This window comes from Cimex lectularius, unplaced genomic scaffold (assembly GCF_000648675.2).
Source record: "Cimex lectularius strain Harlan isolate CLEC.00 unplaced genomic scaffold, Clec_2.1 scaffold133, whole genome shotgun sequence".
Classification (NCBI taxonomy): Eukaryota; Metazoa; Arthropoda; class Insecta; order Hemiptera; family Cimicidae; genus Cimex; species Cimex lectularius.
In genome coordinates this window covers 192,352-210,941 of record NW_019394230.1, presented here as the reverse complement: position 1 = coordinate 210,941, position 18,590 = coordinate 192,352, and the positions used below count along the sequence as shown (strand labels likewise).

The following is an 18,590-nucleotide window of genomic DNA, read 5'->3' as shown; positions in this document are numbered from 1 at the left end:
CAATGCCCCCAGGGGCTGAACTTCGAAAGACATTGGCCGAGGGTCTTCACTTTAATAAGATGGGTTGTGGTAGGGCAAGTCGTTTGGGGGATTAAGGGGGAATTTTGGTAGTGGCTCGTTGGTAGGAGTGGGGCGATAGGATGGTTACCACGGAACGCCAGCCCAGATCGTCAGTTCGCGTCTGTTGATCGTCCGGTTAACAACCATCAGATCTCACGTAGTCTTACGACTCAATCTAAATTTAAAACCTCCCCTGTGTCATATTGTGCTATCGTCAATCATGTCTGCCAACACTTTGGACCCGACCGGTCTCTACTGAGCCGAGCATCACCAGGCGCAACATCCTATTCAGTCGTCAGATTTTTTTTTTTTGGGAAATTTGGTTTTGTTTTGACACTACGTTTCGAGATGAATACCAACCCGGAAACCCTCGACCCGACTGGGCTATACTGAAAAAAAGGATTTTTTCTTTTTTTCGCATCGAAGACTACCGCCTGTCGAACACTAGAAGATAAGATGCACAGATCCACACTTCCTTACTGCCAATGCTCCGACAAAGGAACGATTTTGCCGGTAAGTCCACTTCCGCATTCACTCTCATTTGCTCACTTTTACTAATCGGCTCGTAAAACCTTACGAATCGCTGATAAGGAATCCTTTCGTCCGGTAGTCCCAAGTATTAACGTCGTCAATGACCGGCTACCGTTTTCGTCAGTACAATAGATATATTTCAGCGACTATCATTGTTTGAGGTGTCATTCATAGACCTTTTCTCCGGCAACTCGGCAAGGGTTGATCCATAGCACCCCCGGTTTAAATGGCCCGTCTAGGTCACAAAATGGTCTCGGGAGCAAAAACCTAAGTAAAGCGTGATCGAGTTCTACCGGCGGAGGATAGACACACGAGAGAACGTTGACCCTCGCACAACCGAGTTTTTTCCATTTCTGCACGTGACAGATTAATACAATTCTATTCACAGTTCAGTCGGGTAGAAGCATCTCCGAGATCCCAGGTTGTGTAATATGGAAGAGTCGACCTGGGTGTGTGTGTGTGTTCGGGTTTGGGTCGATGACCTCGCGGCTAACGCTCCCTCTCACGGCTTCGCTCACAACTATATACAACAACACGGCTTATAAATAATTCTCCACATTGTCGAAAAGATCGGTCTAAAAAAACCGGCTTCAGAAAGGGAGAGGAGGAGAAAAGGACCGAGCGAAAGGACTTTCACATTTCTCCGCGGGCTACCGACGGGTGGTTGTCGCTATGAATGGGGCAGATTAGTATCACGCCCGGGGTCATGTCATCCCCTTTTTCTTCTATTTACCTCCTTTCCTTCTGGGTTACACCGGTCAGTATCTGATTAATTACGCTAAGCAACATTTCGCCGAGTCGACAACGCGTCTCTTATATAACTTTTCCCGCGAGCAAGGTTCTGACCTTGCTATATCAAGGAATGCCACCTACCCGGCCTTCACGGATCCACCTCAAAGTACGTTGTCACCCGCCTGATACAACCGGTATAAGCGTAAGAACAGTTCCCTTATCCAGAAGGCGAACATTTTCCCCGGTGGAAATCGTAGTATATTCGCGTTTTCGGTCCTGCCGAGGGGTGGGTCTTTTCCCCGGCCTTTTGAGTGACCAAGGCCGTTTTTTGTCTTTTATTCAAAAGGCCTGAACACTCTTTTGTAAAAAAAAATTCTCACGTTATTTTTTGTTTGTTTTTTCCTAAAACGTTTTTTGCATAAATCAGGTAATGGACGCCTAAAAAGATTTCTACCCCTGTCCTTGGCTACCTCCAGGGCGAAAAGGCCCGTTTATGACTCTCCCTGTTTCCACGTTTGACAAACGAGTTTTATTAGTAGGGCACCGCCTTTCGGATTATCTCAAGGGCGGTGAGAATCGCTTACAACTTCGGACCCGATGGAATTTGAGACTGGTCTCCGACAGTGGAGACAAAAAGTGCGTCCTTGGCATTAAATGTCTCGTCTTGAAAAGACACATCAGTCCCATTCTGGATAATTAATCTCCGATTTCCATTCCAAGGATCCTAAGTCCTTATCTTATTCTTCCTTGTTGGAGGGATGTTTGAGGCGTGGTCGGCGGGCAAGGTACTTCCTCCACAACTCACCTTGTCATGCACCAGCCTTAATTATTATAATAACCCATTACCCACTGGATTCCGGGTAACAGCCCGATTCTTTAAACGGGTGCACTAATTATTTCCCTTTTTTCTTCAGACTCCTGCGGTCCGCGGCGATACCTGCTCGCAACACGTTGCTGAAACGGTTGTCACGATGTCGCCCGATCATCCCCCGTCAAAGGATAAACCATGGACCATAAGAGTCACCGTAAGTATTTTTTTAAATTTTTATTAAAAACCCTTCCCTTTTAAGACTGTGGGCAGTTTTATGATTGTTGTGCAACAAGGAAACTTGGCCGGCCATTGCAACCTTTTCCTGTTTTTAATTTTTTCAAACACACCCCTTTTCGATTTTCAAATTCGTTTCGGCCCGTATGACCCACTAACCAAGAACTACAGGGTGTATGGCAGCCCCAAGGCCGTCAAAAAAGGGGGAGAGGGAGAACGAGTTTAATGGAAAACCTTCAACGTCCTCAGTGATCCGTAACGATCCCCCGGATATTTCATTCCGTCGTTCCTTACGGCAAAACATCCCTCTTAGCTATTTACTCGATTTAATGACTAATTTGATTTTTTTTTTGCAGAGGGGTCACAGAAGTTGGATGACACACCTTCCTTTGTCTCGCCCGCGAGAGCCCATCACTGCCATCTAGAATAGTTCGACAGTACAGAACCAACACTGCCTTGCCAGCCTAGTTATCTTTTTTATATACAAATCACTAATCTAAATAACCCAATGGATAGAATAGAATATTATATTCATTTATTATCCCACTTACAAATAACGCCTCCTGGTGGATTTGGTTTATATTGCGTATTTATATCTGCAGCCAAGGGCGTTTGGCACTGGTTCAGGATACAGTAGTTACCACTGGAAGGCGATTACAATCCCGATTTGTAATTTTTTTATATTTTTTCTTTTATTTATGTTAATTTATTTTTTTAAATTTGATCGATAATTTTTGTATTTTTCAAACAAATTTGTTGAATTGTATTCGACTGAATTGAAAAATTCTGACTGATTGATTGTACGCCTGTTGGGAGTATGTAATGTTAAGTAATTTATGTTTCTCTTTTTATTTTTTCTATATTTGTTAAACTAATAGATTTTTAATGAAACATATAAACTGCCTTTCGTTCCTGGTTAAAGAAAAGAACACCTCAAAGTTTTTCTTTTGTCAAAAACTCAACACCTAAACTGCCGTAATATTATTGTATGACTTATAATATTATTATTATTTAAGTTCATTATTTTTTTTTCTATCGTGTACTTGTATATAAGCAGATTTGTTATGTTATGGCGCATTCCATTGACTAAACAATTTTCTAGAAAATGGATCGCTATTATTTTGGCTAAATAAATTATAAAGTCAAAGCCGTGAGCGTTTTTCTTCCAGTGACCCATTTGGCCCCGTGTTACAAATCAAATGGAAGTTGCAGCCGGCCGGTTGAAGTTTCGACAGTAAACGAGGCCTTGCTTTCTCATGACGTAACCGCAGAATGAGCCGGGGATGATTATCATCATATTTATGCTCAGGTTTTACAATAAAAACAATCATGGTATCACTGAAACGAAAGAGAACAGGAAACCTGTTCAAATGTTTTATCACTGATGATCAATTACATATTTACAAATATTGCAGTTTTAAAACGAATTATGTATAATTTAAAAAGACTTTTGTAACTAACCTATACAATAAAAAAACTATATTATTGTCAAGTATCGACTGCCATTTTAATTTCACAACAATATGCCAATCAAAAAAGTCAACGTTTTCACAATTTTGTCGTTGTAAATAGAATCTTCTTCAGAAATGTGTGGTATTTAGGGGCCGTTAATCAATGATTATTCTGAGATCGTGAGATTCGGTCTGGTGTGACGTAGGTTTTAGAAAAACTTTGTCTTTTTCAAGCCAATGTTTCGATCTTTATTGAGATCTTCAGGGCCTGGAATTTATAAACATTGTTTAAATTTTACAAATACATGTAGGATGTAGAAAAAAAATGAATTTAAACAGTGCTAGAAAATGTTAGATTAAAAAACAAAATAAAATAAATTTATACAATGCTAGAAAATGTTTTGATTAAAAAAATGAATTTATACAATGTTAGACAATTATTGATTCATTCAAAACATTTGTACTCACTCAAAGGGTTGTTTTTTAATCTAAAATTTTCTAGCATTGTATAAATTCATTTTTTCCACATCTTACATGTATTTGTAAAATTTAAACAATGTTTATAAATACCAGGCCCTGAAGATGATTTCAATATTCAATATTCACAGATGGTATTGAAGTGAAAACTTTGCTGGGCCTTTTATTTTTCAGCGGCATGATGGATTTGAACCTGAATGTCTCAGACATATTTTGTCGTCTATTTAGACCAGTGGATTCCAAACCTTTTTGACCCATGGACCCTTTTTATAGTCAAAACTTGAAAACGGACCCCCCCCCCCCCAAGTGAAAAAGCTACATAAATGCAGTATAAAAATCACAAATTTAAAAAAAAATTTGCTGAAGAAGTATTTATAGAAATTATAACTTTTGTTTAAAATAAAATTTAAAAAAATTAATGACTTGATGAATGTGATGAGTGTATTTATGTCTGGCTCAATGTTTATAAGTAGATTACAATTAATTAAGGTTTTTAGTTGAGATGAAAAAAAAATAATGGCACGAGCGGGATTCGAACCCACGATCTTCGGCTTGACACGCCGCTGCTCTACCACTTGAGCTATCGTGGCCTCGATCCACTCGGACACCAACTTCCCATCTCAACCCCACATTTGGAATTTTCCCTCCTTTTTCCCATTTTTCAAATGTCGTGTAATCGGATTGGATTCTCGGCGACAAATGAAATGGCTATGGAGAGCTTTAGTGAAGTAAACTTCATTTAAATTCATTAAATTCACTAATTTTGTGGTCCGCTTGACCAATTAATATATTACAATTAGTTAAGGTTTTTAGTTGAGATAAAAAAGTCAATGGCACGAGCGGGATTCGAACCCACGATCTTCGGCTTGATACACCGCTGCTCTACCCAACTCTACTCAACTAAAAACCTTAATTAATTGTAATATATTAATTGGTCAAGCGGACCACGAAATTAGTGAATTTAATTTCCTAAAAATCGAAACATTGGCACGATAAATAAAATGTTTTTCTAAAACCTATGTCACACCAGACCGCATCTCATGATCCTCCGAATAATCATTCTTCAGAAAGCAAAATTAAAAAAAAAAAAAAGTAAATAATGCTGAATAGCTTGAATATACGGTTTAGCAAACACGAAAAGAAAAAAGTCCAAATTCTGAAAAATTGCATCCAGAAGATCTTTAATTAGATGCATATTCTACTAGGGCGTTACGAAATGTCTGACCTACTTATTATTCATTCTGGACATGAAAAAGTCGATGAACCAATTCATAAAAAGTACAGTTCGTTGACTTTTTACCTATATAGATATTATTTTAGTTATACCCTCTGGAACAAAGAAGTTCATGGTTAAACATTAATCGTGATTAACCTAAATTTAAAATCTTAAAACATGTTATATTTTTTTTAAATCAGCGTCAAACAATTAACAATTAAAGATTTTATGGGCTTTCAATAACAAAACCATTTGCGTGTGAAATAAGCCAAAGGTCAATTGATAAATTAGAATATTCATGCAGGAAATGCGAGTTAAATTTATTTGACTCACCTGACATGGTTTATGTAAAGGTTGGAAAGGTTTGAGGGATTTAGACGTGCCCAGGTCGGGTCGATGAAGATGCCAGATTTCTTTGATTTATTGTTTAAAGTGGAGAGGAAAGATATACGGCTTGCGTTTAAAACACAATAAAAATGAATAAAAACGCAAATGGCGTTCATATGGCCATTCTTGTCCTATTGTGTATACCTGTGATAAATAAGCTAGGTTATTGCAAATGGAGGAATTTCTTTTCCCGACTCTCTTGGTTTTTACTATATTCCTTTCCATCAAAATACTAGTAACTTGGTATTCAATTAAGAAACTTAATGTTTATAAAAAATAATAATTTTTAAAATAAAAACGAAAAGTACTATAAATGTTTCCAATCATATGAATGAAAATTTTTTTGAGCGTTCTATTTTTGATTTGATTTTCTAATTAAAAAACAAGATTTTCTTAAGCGAAGAATGGGTCTATTAAACCGTGATTGAACCGTGAATCTGGCAGGAACAAGCGTAAATAAATAGGCGGACAAGCTGGAGGCATAAAATATGTAGAACAACTAGCTAGCAGACCACTCTAGAACATATGTCCAAATTAAACATTCCGGATAACAAACCAATATTGAATGACACATTTTAACATTCGATGTCTTATTAATTGATTTTTATGAGAACGTAAAGTAAAAATTTTTGATGAATACAGAAGTTATTGCACATCTTAATAAAGGGATAGCGACTGTTTTTCAGAATAAAAGTTTTTTTTTTTACTATTTATATTTTTTAAACTTCGCTGCTTCTCGGTGGATTTGAATTTACATACGAATTTCTTTTCCGAGCGTGTTCTTTTTGGATAAGCATTGCATGTAGTGTAGCAAAATTTTAAGGTCATTTAGTTGTTCCAGAGATGTTGCCATTTTCTCAAATGCAATTCGGTCTATCGGCCGGGGCTTTTAAAAAATCTAGGTAGTATCTTCACACAGTGTAATGAATATCTAATGGGCTGAAATTTCGTGCATTCCTAAAATGACTTGGATAGCCCTAAGAAAGCATTTTTTCAAATTCCATCCATGGACAATTGGGTTCACATGGACAATTGTACCATGTATAGACCTAAGTGAACTGAAGAGAATATACTAGAAATCCATATAGCGTTCTGCATAGTATTAGAAAGATAACGGAGAAAGAAGAGTCTCCGTGGGGAAAGTCGCTGGTAAAAGCTAGTGAGCTAAATAAAATGAACTATTAATTTCGTTCATTTTGGACCAAAATTATGTTCCAAACAGTAAAACTGTTTTGTTATTGTCACAGTACAAATTCAGAAATGGATGAATGAATGTAAGACAGTGAAACAAAAAAGTGAACGAGAGAGAGAGAGAGCGATAGTATAAACCGTTTAATTTTTAACATTAAAATTATGCAGGATTGATTATTTGGAAGTCATGAGATGCGATCTGGTGTGACGTAGGTTTTAGAAAAACATTTTCTTTATCGGGCCAACGTTTCGATCTTTATTGAGATCATCTTCAGGGCCTGGGATTTATAAACATTATTTAAATTTTACAAATACATGTAGGATATGAAAAAAAAAAGAATTTATACAAAGCTCGAAATTTTAGATAAAAAATGAATTTATACAGTGCTAGAAAATTTTAGATTAAAAAACTGAATTTATACAATACTAAAAAAATAGATTAAAAAATATATACATTTTTTTTGTATCTAACATTGTCTTCTTCTTGGTTTTGTCTCGCAGCATCACGAAAGGATATTAAACGTATGTTGTGCATCATGCCGGGAATGAGGTGATTCCAAATCGCCCGCATGTAGGGTATGCTCAAACGTTCCGTTTTTTCAATTTGAATCGTACAAACTCCCTGGACTATAGAATACTTCATAATGTTGGTTATAAAAACAATGATGAACAGAAACGGGTTTAAAATTCATTCTTCATGACTATCTCATGTTATATCATTTGAACTGATATAAAACATCTTCTTATGTATTTGCTATTAATTCGGAGATATGATACAGGGAGCGAGAGAGAGAGAGAGAGAGAGAGAGAGAGAGAGAGAGAGAGAGGAATAGAGAGAGAGAAAGGGAGAGAGTGAGAGAAAGAAAGAGATAGTGAAAGAGATAAAAAGGAAGAGAGAGAGAGAGAGAGAGAGAGTGAAAGAGATAAAAGGAAGAGAGAGATAGAAAGAGAGAGAGTGAGAGAAAGAAAGAGATAGTGAAAGAAATAAAAAGGAAGAGAGAGAGAGAGAGTGAGAGAAAGAAAGAGATAGTGAAAGAGATAAAAAGGGAGAGAGAGAGAGAGAGAGAGAGAGAGAGAGAGAGTGAAAGAGATAAAAAAGGAAGAGAGAGAGAAAGAGAGAGAGAGTGAGAGAAAGAAAGAGATAGTGAAAGAGATAAAAAGGAAGAGAGAGAGAGAGAGAGAGAGAGAGAGAAAGAGATAGTGAAAGAGTTAAAAAGGAAGAGAGAGACTGAGAGAAAGAAAGAGATAGTGAAAGAGATAAAAAGGAAGAGAGAGAGAGTGAGAGAAAGAAAGAGATAGTGAAAGAGATAAAAAGGAAGAGAGAGAGAGAATGAGAAAAAGAGAGAGAGAGAGAGAGAGAGAGAGAGATGGAGACAGACAGACAGCGATAGTGTGAACCGTTTAATTTTGTACATTAAAAATATGCAGGAAGTGTTTACTAACCTTTAAATGATTATTTCCTTTCCCATTATAAGTTATTTAATACTTTACTTGATTTTGACAAACAAGTTCTTTATATATTGATCTGGAAGCAATACGTTGAATACGATGTGAAATTTAATTTATGACACCAAATATCTCTTCAACTTATTTATTAAAAAATAAAAATATAGATTATTGTATCTCTATAACGATGGGTTACACTTCATTTTACTCGATCCATATCAACTGAAAATACTCAGCGTATTTTTAAAAAGTAATATATACGATGTATTTTAACCAGAATTATTACTTTGTTCTTAATGGTGTTTTTCCATATTGGGAAGGGAAATTTGCATATTTCATTTATATATATGATTCGCAAGACAAAAGACAATTTAAAGCGTGGAACAAGATGACCAGGGTCGGAATGGAACAGTATATCGCATTTTTTCTATTTTGAAATTAACATGATTTAATATACACAAAACATTATATTTCATCAAGATCGTTTAAAATAAATTGCCAACTTGAGATGTGCGGTCCGGGAATAGGCTAACCGCCGACAACCTCTTGATCGAAATTGATCATCTGCGGTCTGCCCACTCTTGCCGTTGGCCTGTTCTGAGACTAAACATATTTATTTAAACAAAGATTTAAATAGGAAAAATCCACACGGATTTTAGTTCAAAATGCACGAAACGAGGTAAGTACAACAGAGTCGATAATAGAAAAAAATTACAAATAACATTTTATATCTCAAAAAACCTGTCGACTGACTAAGATAGCTAATTCAATTCAAATATAAAAAAACAACAAATTGTATGTTAATAATGACAGTTGTTTTATAAGAAAATTACTAATGATCTAATGATTTTAAAATAATATTTGTATATAATGATATAAAAATGATTTATTCCATTAGATTTCGTGATCCGATTGACCAAATAACCTCCTTCAATTAATTAAACTTTATGTAAGTTATTGAATTAAAAGATTAGTGTCACGAGCGGGATTCGAACCCACGACCTTCCACTCAATACGCCGCAGCTCTGACCACTTGATCTATCGTGACGTCTATCCACTAGGACACCAACTTCCCATCTCAACCAAACCTTTTCCTTCCTTTTGCCATTTTTTGATGGCATGATGAAATCGAATTTGATCATCTAACGTAACTGACCAACGAAAGATTACTTTGCTTAAACCAATATAAGTAAAGAAAAAGTTGGATTCAGCCAAATGCTCAAACATCCCCGGTATTGTATGTGAAAAATCAGGGACTTATCCTTAGTGAATTTGAACGAAAGAAATACACTCACTTCCTTCGTTTAAACCTCGAGGAATATATCTTCTTCATCAGGACTTTGAAACTTTTTTTAACTATAAACATAGTTAAACAAATGTAAATATCTACTTACAGTATTAAAAATTATGGCTGCAATCATAATGAATTTATGAGCCATCTTTAATATTATATATATCAGTTATTATTATACAGCATTTCATAAAATCTAAACAAAAAACATAAATAAACACGGATCCAACATGGTTAAAGAATGTACACGATCTACTACAACAAGAAAAGACAGGCCAAATTGATCGGAAATAATCAAATTGCAGGTTCATTCAAAATTTTTCATATTACAAACCGACTACCGAAAAAGATAAATTGCAGAAACACTTATGACAGATAAAAAGAAGAAAAGGAAGGCCAGAAAAAGATCAAAATGACCCAACATGTTCAATAAAACCTCGCAGATCTCAAGAAGAAACCTTACATTTTCAGAAAATATACTGTTGTCCGTGAACGTACAAGGTTTGGTGCATACTGCTGAGATGAAAAAACGCGTTTGAAAGACCAAAACGATCGGTAATGAGCAAATAACTAAAAATTTGTTTTATCACTTTTTTTTAAATTCAATATTAACAAAATACACATATTCGGAGATAGTGAGATGCGGTCTGGTGTGACGTAGGTTTTAGAAAAACATTTTCTTTATCGTGCCAACGTTTCGATCTTTATTGAGATTATCTTCACGGCCTGGTATTTATATTAGAGTTTTTATTATAGTTTTTTTTTATTAGAGACTTTGTCTAATAACTTCAGCCAACATTATAAACCTAAACATTCTAAATTATTCAGACATTTGATTCAGAACTCCTGACGCTTTCTTATAAATGTAATTCTTGCTTCTTATTATAAGTAGGCTTTAAACAATGAATTGATAGTGCATTATACTTAGTACACAAATAAATAAAACCATAAACATTAAAAAGGTAAACAATGGACTACTAGTTGACTACCTTTAACGTTGGGTTTTTATCATCGAGTAATCTTTAGTTATTCAGTAAATATGAAAATTTGTAAATCGGATAGATTTTGTAAAGTTGGATTTTGCCATACGTGACTAGATCCACGTGGGTAAGACGAAGCCCCTTCTTCGATGAAGCCCGGTCCGGTTTTCTTATAATTGTTTCCCATTATGCTGCATAACTACCCACGAGTGAAGTTCGAACAATAGTTCGTTGATACGGCCACAACAGATTTGAATTTTTCCTTCAAAGGTAGACGTGAAAAAAGAACTTTTTGGCAACTAGTTATAAGTACCGTCGGTTTATCAGTGCTTCTCCTATTCAAAAAAGAATCTAAGAAATTCGTGATTAAAAAGAAAGAGTCATTTTGACTTTTAGTTTTTACGTTATTATCCTAATCATTTGAATGATAATTTAAAAAAAGAAGGTCAATATTACTTCAAGATTGTGACATTTTTATCGTTCCCATTATCACTTCTCGTTAATATTTTTATCCAGGTCACGCAGATAAATCCTTTGATCAAATATCTTAGAGAACCGGTACAAAATCGAGATATGTTTCAAAGTTTCGGTAAGAAAAATTCACCTACCGAATTTACGACGTTTTGTGAACTTTATGGTGAGGATTAAGAGCTAGATTAAAGGCTCTGTTTAAGTACAATTCGTGTTGATTGTAAATATGAATTATCAAAAGTAATAAACGGTGGAAAAACAAAATTAGAAAATAAAAACGGGCAAGGTGAGGGTTGCCTTCTTTATCTCCAGAGGACCATACATAGGTCAACGTGACATGTACTCAGCTAAATTGATTTAATTAAAATTAACCAGTCTTTCATAATAACGATAAAATAACCAGTATTTCAAAACTTTTTGTAAACAAATTAAATAAAATGAAAAAAATTAATTTTTTTTAATAATAACTTTTTAAATTGTTATATAATTGACAATCAAACCTGATTTAGATTTATTGATGGTTAGTATTTGAACCAATAAAGATCCAAATAAATTTAAAACAAAATCTCATTTATTTATCACCAAAGTGTTTACATTTAAAAATAGACAGATTTATTATACATTGGATAGATAAGATAGATAAATTAAAATATTTATTGTATTATAATTCCATAATTTTTCAATTTTTTCCAAAATGTTTGTTGTATTAATCAAAAATTTGATAAGATCTTCATTTCGAATTTATGGTTTATTAATATTTTTCATCTTTTCTTGCATAAAAGACGCTATTATTTTATAATACGACGATATAGATTTTAATAAGTACAGCTTAATGTTGAATACTTAGATGACGTTTTATTGGTACTTTGGTTCTTTTTATTCAACAAATTTTTTTAGATTTTTTAATGATATGATTTATCGAGATGTAAGCAGAACGTGACTTTACAAACACCTGTTCCATTCTACTCAATTTTAACACCAGCAAGCCGCTTAACCATAGCAAAGTTTCGCAGATTAGCATATTTTTAACAACTGGTATACTAACAGAGGAAAGATATGAGACAATGTTATCGCCTTGTACAAGGGTAAAAAGACTTTAATATGCAAAAATGCCTGGAAACGTTAGACTTAAATTTAGCAACTGCGCAGTATAAAAAATCTTCAATTCAATTTAAAAGTTTTTATTCATGGAAATTACATTTGTTTACATGATTTTACTTAAAAGACAGCAATAAGGTGTAAGGAGTCACCGCTCAGCAAAACCAAATTATATACTTATATAGTTAAAAAAAGAAAAAAATATAACAACAATAATTTTATTATTTCTACAATAATTTAAAACTAAGTAAAATAATATTATATAATAAAAAATTCTATAAATAAACGTATCGTAATAATTCTTTTCTTTCAAAGCACAAATTCCAAAAATATTGTGTAGCCTAAAAGAGTAAATCTTAACGAATAATTCTACTTATAGAGAGATAATTAATGTAAAACCCATACTTATTAACGGATAATAAAGATCAATAAAGTAACAAGGAAGAAAACTACAGAATAGAGACGGTGTGTGTGAGAGAGAAGAGAAAAAAAAGAGAGAGTAAGTAATAGATCTCCACTTTATTTTGCACCTTTTATTTCTAATTTATTTCCTTCTCTCAATTTTAATCCTATTATCTAGTTCTCCCTACAATCTTTTTTTCTTCCGCAAACATTTTATTGACCCTACATTGTTTTGTTTATTTTAGCAATGGATAAACAACAAAATGTTTTTAATATCGAATTGCAATTGTTTTCATAATTATTAGAGGGTGTATTTATCATTCTTTAATATAAATATATCTAATTTTGCATATTAGAAAACGAATGACAAGCATTTCTGATTACGACTTTAACAAGTGACTATTGTAATGAATAATTTCCTTTCATTCCTGTGCGTGATTTTCATTATTTCATCAATAAATATGTGGGTAGTTACCAAGATATATTTTTTCTTTTTAAACTTAAATTATGGTTATTGTTTTACTAACTTACATCTTACGTTCTTTCTCTTTTCTCTCTCTCTCTCTCTCTCTCTCTCTTTCTCTCTCTATCTCTCTCCTCTTGTGTATTCATGTTTTTCTTTTTCTTACATTTTTCTCTATGCATAGTTCTCACTTCTTATTTCACCCTTCCTCCTTTCTTCTCTCACTCAAACTTTCTCTTTCTATCTTTCTCTCGCTCTTATGTAGTCCTGTTTTCTATTTTTCTTACACTTTTTCTTTATACATGGTTCTCACTTCTTATATCACCCTTCTTCCTTGCTTCTCTCACTCTCTTTCTCTCTCTCTCTCTCGCTCTTATCTATTCTTGTTTCAATTTTTCTTTCACTTTCGAACACTATCTTTCTATCTATATATCTGTCTGTCTGTCTATCTTTATGTGCTAATTTCGAATGTACTGTCTTTTTTATTGTAATTTTTATTTATATTAAGTCTTACATTTTAGTAATATGTTTTCTTTTTTTCTCCTCAATACGTATTTCGTTTATGAATGCATTCCTTCAGTTGATGCTAATTTGATTTTTTGTGGCTGCTTGTGTTTTTTAATATATATGTATGTTTTTTGTATTTATGTGTACAAGAGGTACAAATGAAGACCTGGTTTTGAGGTACAATAAGACCATGTTATCTTCAGAATGACAGAAGTCATATTATCATAATTCAAATGTCTCTTTTTATTATAATTTGGCTGACGAAATTATAGAGATTTATGAAATTATGAGTTTCGAAATCTCAAAATTCCACTTTGTTTTCACTTTTTTAAAGCAAAATGATTATCATTGCTTACAAATTGTAAAAAAAAGGCGTGTTTTATCGCTCCTCGGCTCACACGTTATTAAGCATTATTTCTGTTTTTATCAGGGTTTTGCATTTTATCTTTTTTTTAGCCGCTGTTATGGCCTGAAAGAGGAGAACATGATTATCATTTCTAGAACTTAAAGACGTGCTTTAACGATTTTTTTTGTCTTGCATTTTACACTGCTAAACGAATTATATGAAAATTATATGAAGATCTTGAGATGCGGTCTGGTGTGACGCAGGTTTTAGAAAACACTTTCTTTATCGTGCCAACGTTTCGATCTTTATTGAGATCATCTTCAGGCCTGGGATTTATAAACAACGCAACAACGCTTACATTTTACAAATACATGTAGGATGTGAATAAAACAATGATTATAATCATTAACTAAAGGTCACTAAACACCACACAAATAACAATTAGGTTAATAATTTCATTAACCCGTTATATCTTAGCGTAACTTTGCTTTCAATAATAATTTCCTGTTGTTTTTAATAATATATACATTAAACTGTATCATTTCGTACTGTGCTCTAATAAGGAAGCATACAGAACTTATAAAAAATTTTTAATAATTGAATACTTGAGTTCGAGATGGAAACTTCTTTGTCGTCCTCAGCCGCTCTGAAGAGGAGTTCTGTTGCGCAAGAAGGAATTCTAATCCTTTGAAAACCTTATCTATCACCCATTAATCTTGCCGATTCTGCATATAGGACCAACACTCGCCCTGGAGAAGTCTCGTCCTGCAGAGCGCGGTGTCGATAGTTACAAAACCCGGCAAATAGATGAGGCGTGTCGTAGCTTTTTTTCCGGAAGGAATTATGAGAACCGTTGAACCGGAAAAATGAGCAGTAGACCACAACCTTGCCTAAGTACATGCTATTTAACTTGGAATTCCGCTTCGAACATGTCACTATCTGTAGCGCGAGCTATACTAATTACAACTTGTAATCTCTCTCTACCGTTTCGAAAAGCTTTTGAATCTTAATTTTCTCTCGTGTGAATGAATTCTATTTATAACCATTTGTATTCCAAACCGATTACATTTGTCATTGTGCTGCAATTTTTTCCCTTAGTTACTGTTCTAATCGCACTGGTTGTTGTTTTCCACCTACGTCACACCAGACCGCAACTCACGACCACCAAATAATCATCAAGTAACGGTTACAAAACACCACACATATTTAACAATGTTGCTATAATTTTTATAAAATTTACTTCTGGATTTATCGATATATTATCACATGGGAAGCCGTGGGTGTATATTGCACCCGTATCAGAGCATTTTTAACAATGGAGCTGAAAAACTTTTTTATATATTGACAAATTCGATTTTCCATTTTTCTTGTGCATATATTTTATGGTAATTATATATCAGTGGACTTGTTTTGATCTATATAAATAATGTATTTAAAAAGTTGTCAATATAAAAAGATGTTTTCAGTAAGGCCAAAAACATATTTTTAATCCATTTACGTTTCCATAGTCAATTGACCAAGTTACATCTTTCAATCAATTAATTATTCTTTCTAAGGTGTTGGTTGGGATAAAAAAGTATAATCATTGACGTCACGATAGCTCAAGTGGTAGAGTAGCGGCATATTTAGCCGAAGGTCGTGGGTTCGAATCTCGCTCGTGACACTGACTTTTTTATCTCAACCAACACCTTAGAAAGAATAATTAATTGATTGAATTTTTTTAATTTGACTCATTTTTAGCCCCTTTAAAAGACAATCAAAACTAATTTTTATGGGAGCAATTGTCTTTATGCGATGTTCAGTTTTCCATTAAAACACTTCATACATACTTATGGATAAAATTAAATTCCTGTTTTATAATATTTATCTAGACGTATAATATTTCAACAAGGTTTAGATTTTTGTCATTATAAGTTAGAAGCATAAGAATAAAACCTTCAGCTCGTATTTGCCACACTAGAGGTCCTGTATTCGAATCCTTGCATAATGGCATAATATATGGATTTTTAAAGGAGAGTAGTTTTAATCCTAAGGGAAGGTGGATGTTAAACAGCCCTGTAGGAAAGGACTTACATAAGGCTAAAATCAACAAAACCTTCTTAAATGTTAATTTTATATATCCAATTCTAATTAGTTCACGGAGGCCAGCTTTATGCCATTACGCCCGCAAAACGTGGGTTATTATCGCTGTCCTTAACCAAATTAGAACCAAATATATAAAATAAATTATTTGGCGAGAGAGCTAATTTCATCCTTGCTTTTTGCATGATGAAACCTAAACCTTGTCGCATTATTTTATAAACAAAGAATGTTTATGTTCCAATGGTAGTAATAACGTCTAATTTGGATAAAATCGTGAGTTAGTGAGTAGACTTGATAGTAAAATGAGCGTTTTCTTTACCACCCCAGCCGTAGAAAATATCGATGATGATAATTGTCGGAATTTATAAAAGATATGTTATCTATGAATAATTGCACAATAGTATAAATATAGATGGAAAAGAAGAATCGGTAAAATAATTTAACATTTTTTGGCGAAGTATATCCTGTGTATAACGTGAAAGAAGTTTGGACTAAAATATAAGAAAGAAATGAATGCCTATTAATAATGAGAGATTTTAATATACATAAGAGAAATATTCCGCAGATAGGTAACAGTTTCCTAAATTGATAAAATTCCCATCGCTATGCAAAAGGACTACCCCCTAACGTTTTATATGTCTTCGACTAATGAGTTCGAATTTTTCTCATAAAACAAAAGTGAGATACCATAAAATGAGAACAAAAGATTGTGGTTTTCATACGTCAGAAGAATGGAGGCTGAGAGAGGTAGAGATGGAGATCGACTGATATATGTATATACCTACTCTCTCTCTCTCTCTTTTTCTCTCTCTCTCGAAAAGAGAAAAGAGAAAACTCGAGAGAGAGAGAGAGAGAGAGAGAGAGAGAGAGTGAGAGAGAGAAACAAATGTTTTTAATATGTGAAATACAGCGCTTCGTTACCAAGATTTCTTTTTTAATTTATGATCAACACGATTATATCAGAGAGCAGTTGAATGGTACAGTTTTCGCATTTCAATAAATTTTTGAAGTGATTTTATTTTTCAAATATAAATTAGATAACAAGCATTTAAATTAATAAAAGTACTATTGTTTTTATTACCTACTTACTCTCTCACTCTCTCTCTCTCTCTCTCTCTCTCTCTCTCACTCTCCCATTCTCGCTCTCTCTGTCTCATCCCTCTTTTTTNAGAGAGAGAGAGAGAGAGAGAGAGAGAGAGAGAGAGAGAGAGAGAGAGAGAGAGGGGGGGGGTGAGTGAAAGAGAGAGAGAATGAGAGAAAGAGTGAGAGGGAAAGAAACAAATATACAATTTTAATAAATTTTTGAAGTGATTTTATTTTTCAAATATAAAATATATAACGCGCATTTACAGTTAATAAAAATATTATTGTTTTTGTACATAACACAAGCAGGTTTCAAGCCTGATTATTTTTGTCAACGAAGTAATTCTATTTAATGTAATTTCATTTTCATAATGTGATATTCAGGATGCATTGATTGTTTAAAATATCAAGAAATCACTGTGTTTTACGCCGGTTCTTCCTGTTGTCGTTAAGGCGGTAAATTTGTTTCATTGTCGTCAATATTCTGGAAACCTAAAGGTCTTGGTGATTCAGTAGCCTTGTCCATTGCAGATATTTTATAAAAGTCGATTTAGGCCGGATAGGGAAAAAAGGCGAAAATTGTGTATAAAATTAACATATCTCTTTTGGGATATTCCAATATTTTGTCCAAACTGTCTATTGTGTCTGTCTGGCTCCACGGTTCAAGGATGGCCATAATCCTCAATTTTATTGTTTCTTTTGAACTTCTAAACTCGTAACAGTAGATTATTTCTTGCAACATTGTACGGTGTTTGATCGGTAACTTTGAACATAATAATTTTCGTAAATATTTTTGACTATTTTGACAGAGAATTTGAAAAGTTTGACAATAATTCGTGCACTCCTGATGGTAATGAATTTAGATAAATGTGGTATTACTGATGTAACATAAATCAAATCGAACTAAGTTTATTTTCATATATCAAAAATACATTTATTTCTTTAATTATTAAATATTACATCCAGTTTTAAATGTTTATGTTGTTTAAATTTATTTTTAAAAACATTAAAAACAAAAAAACATACATTTTGAAATATCGTAAATCGGTAGATGATATTTGATTAAAAAAAAATTACCTGCAAAATTGTGCTAATTTCTTTCCCTCTCAGTTTATTATATACATAACACCATTTCTGAAAATGTCAAGTTCAAGGCAAAGAGGTTAAATTTGATAATTTATAGCTAAATCTGCCAGGATGAAATTCTTCAGCAGAAACCGCTTTAGGGGCAACAAAGTAGGGGAAAAAGAGATCTAAAGCGGACTCGTATTTTATCGTTATTGTTTTTTTCTTTTTTCTCTCTTTTTGTGTCATTTGGAATCTAAATCTCT

General features: G+C 33.6%; 1 non-coding gene across 1 annotated transcript; it reads right to left on the bottom strand.

The window, feature by feature from the left end:
* Positions 1-4,813: 4,813 nt before the first annotated feature.
* Positions 4,814-4,886, bottom strand: Trnad-guc. Its single transcript has one exon. It is a non-coding gene; the product is annotated as a tRNA-Asp (tRNA).
* Positions 4,887-18,590: the final 13,704 nt, after the last annotated feature.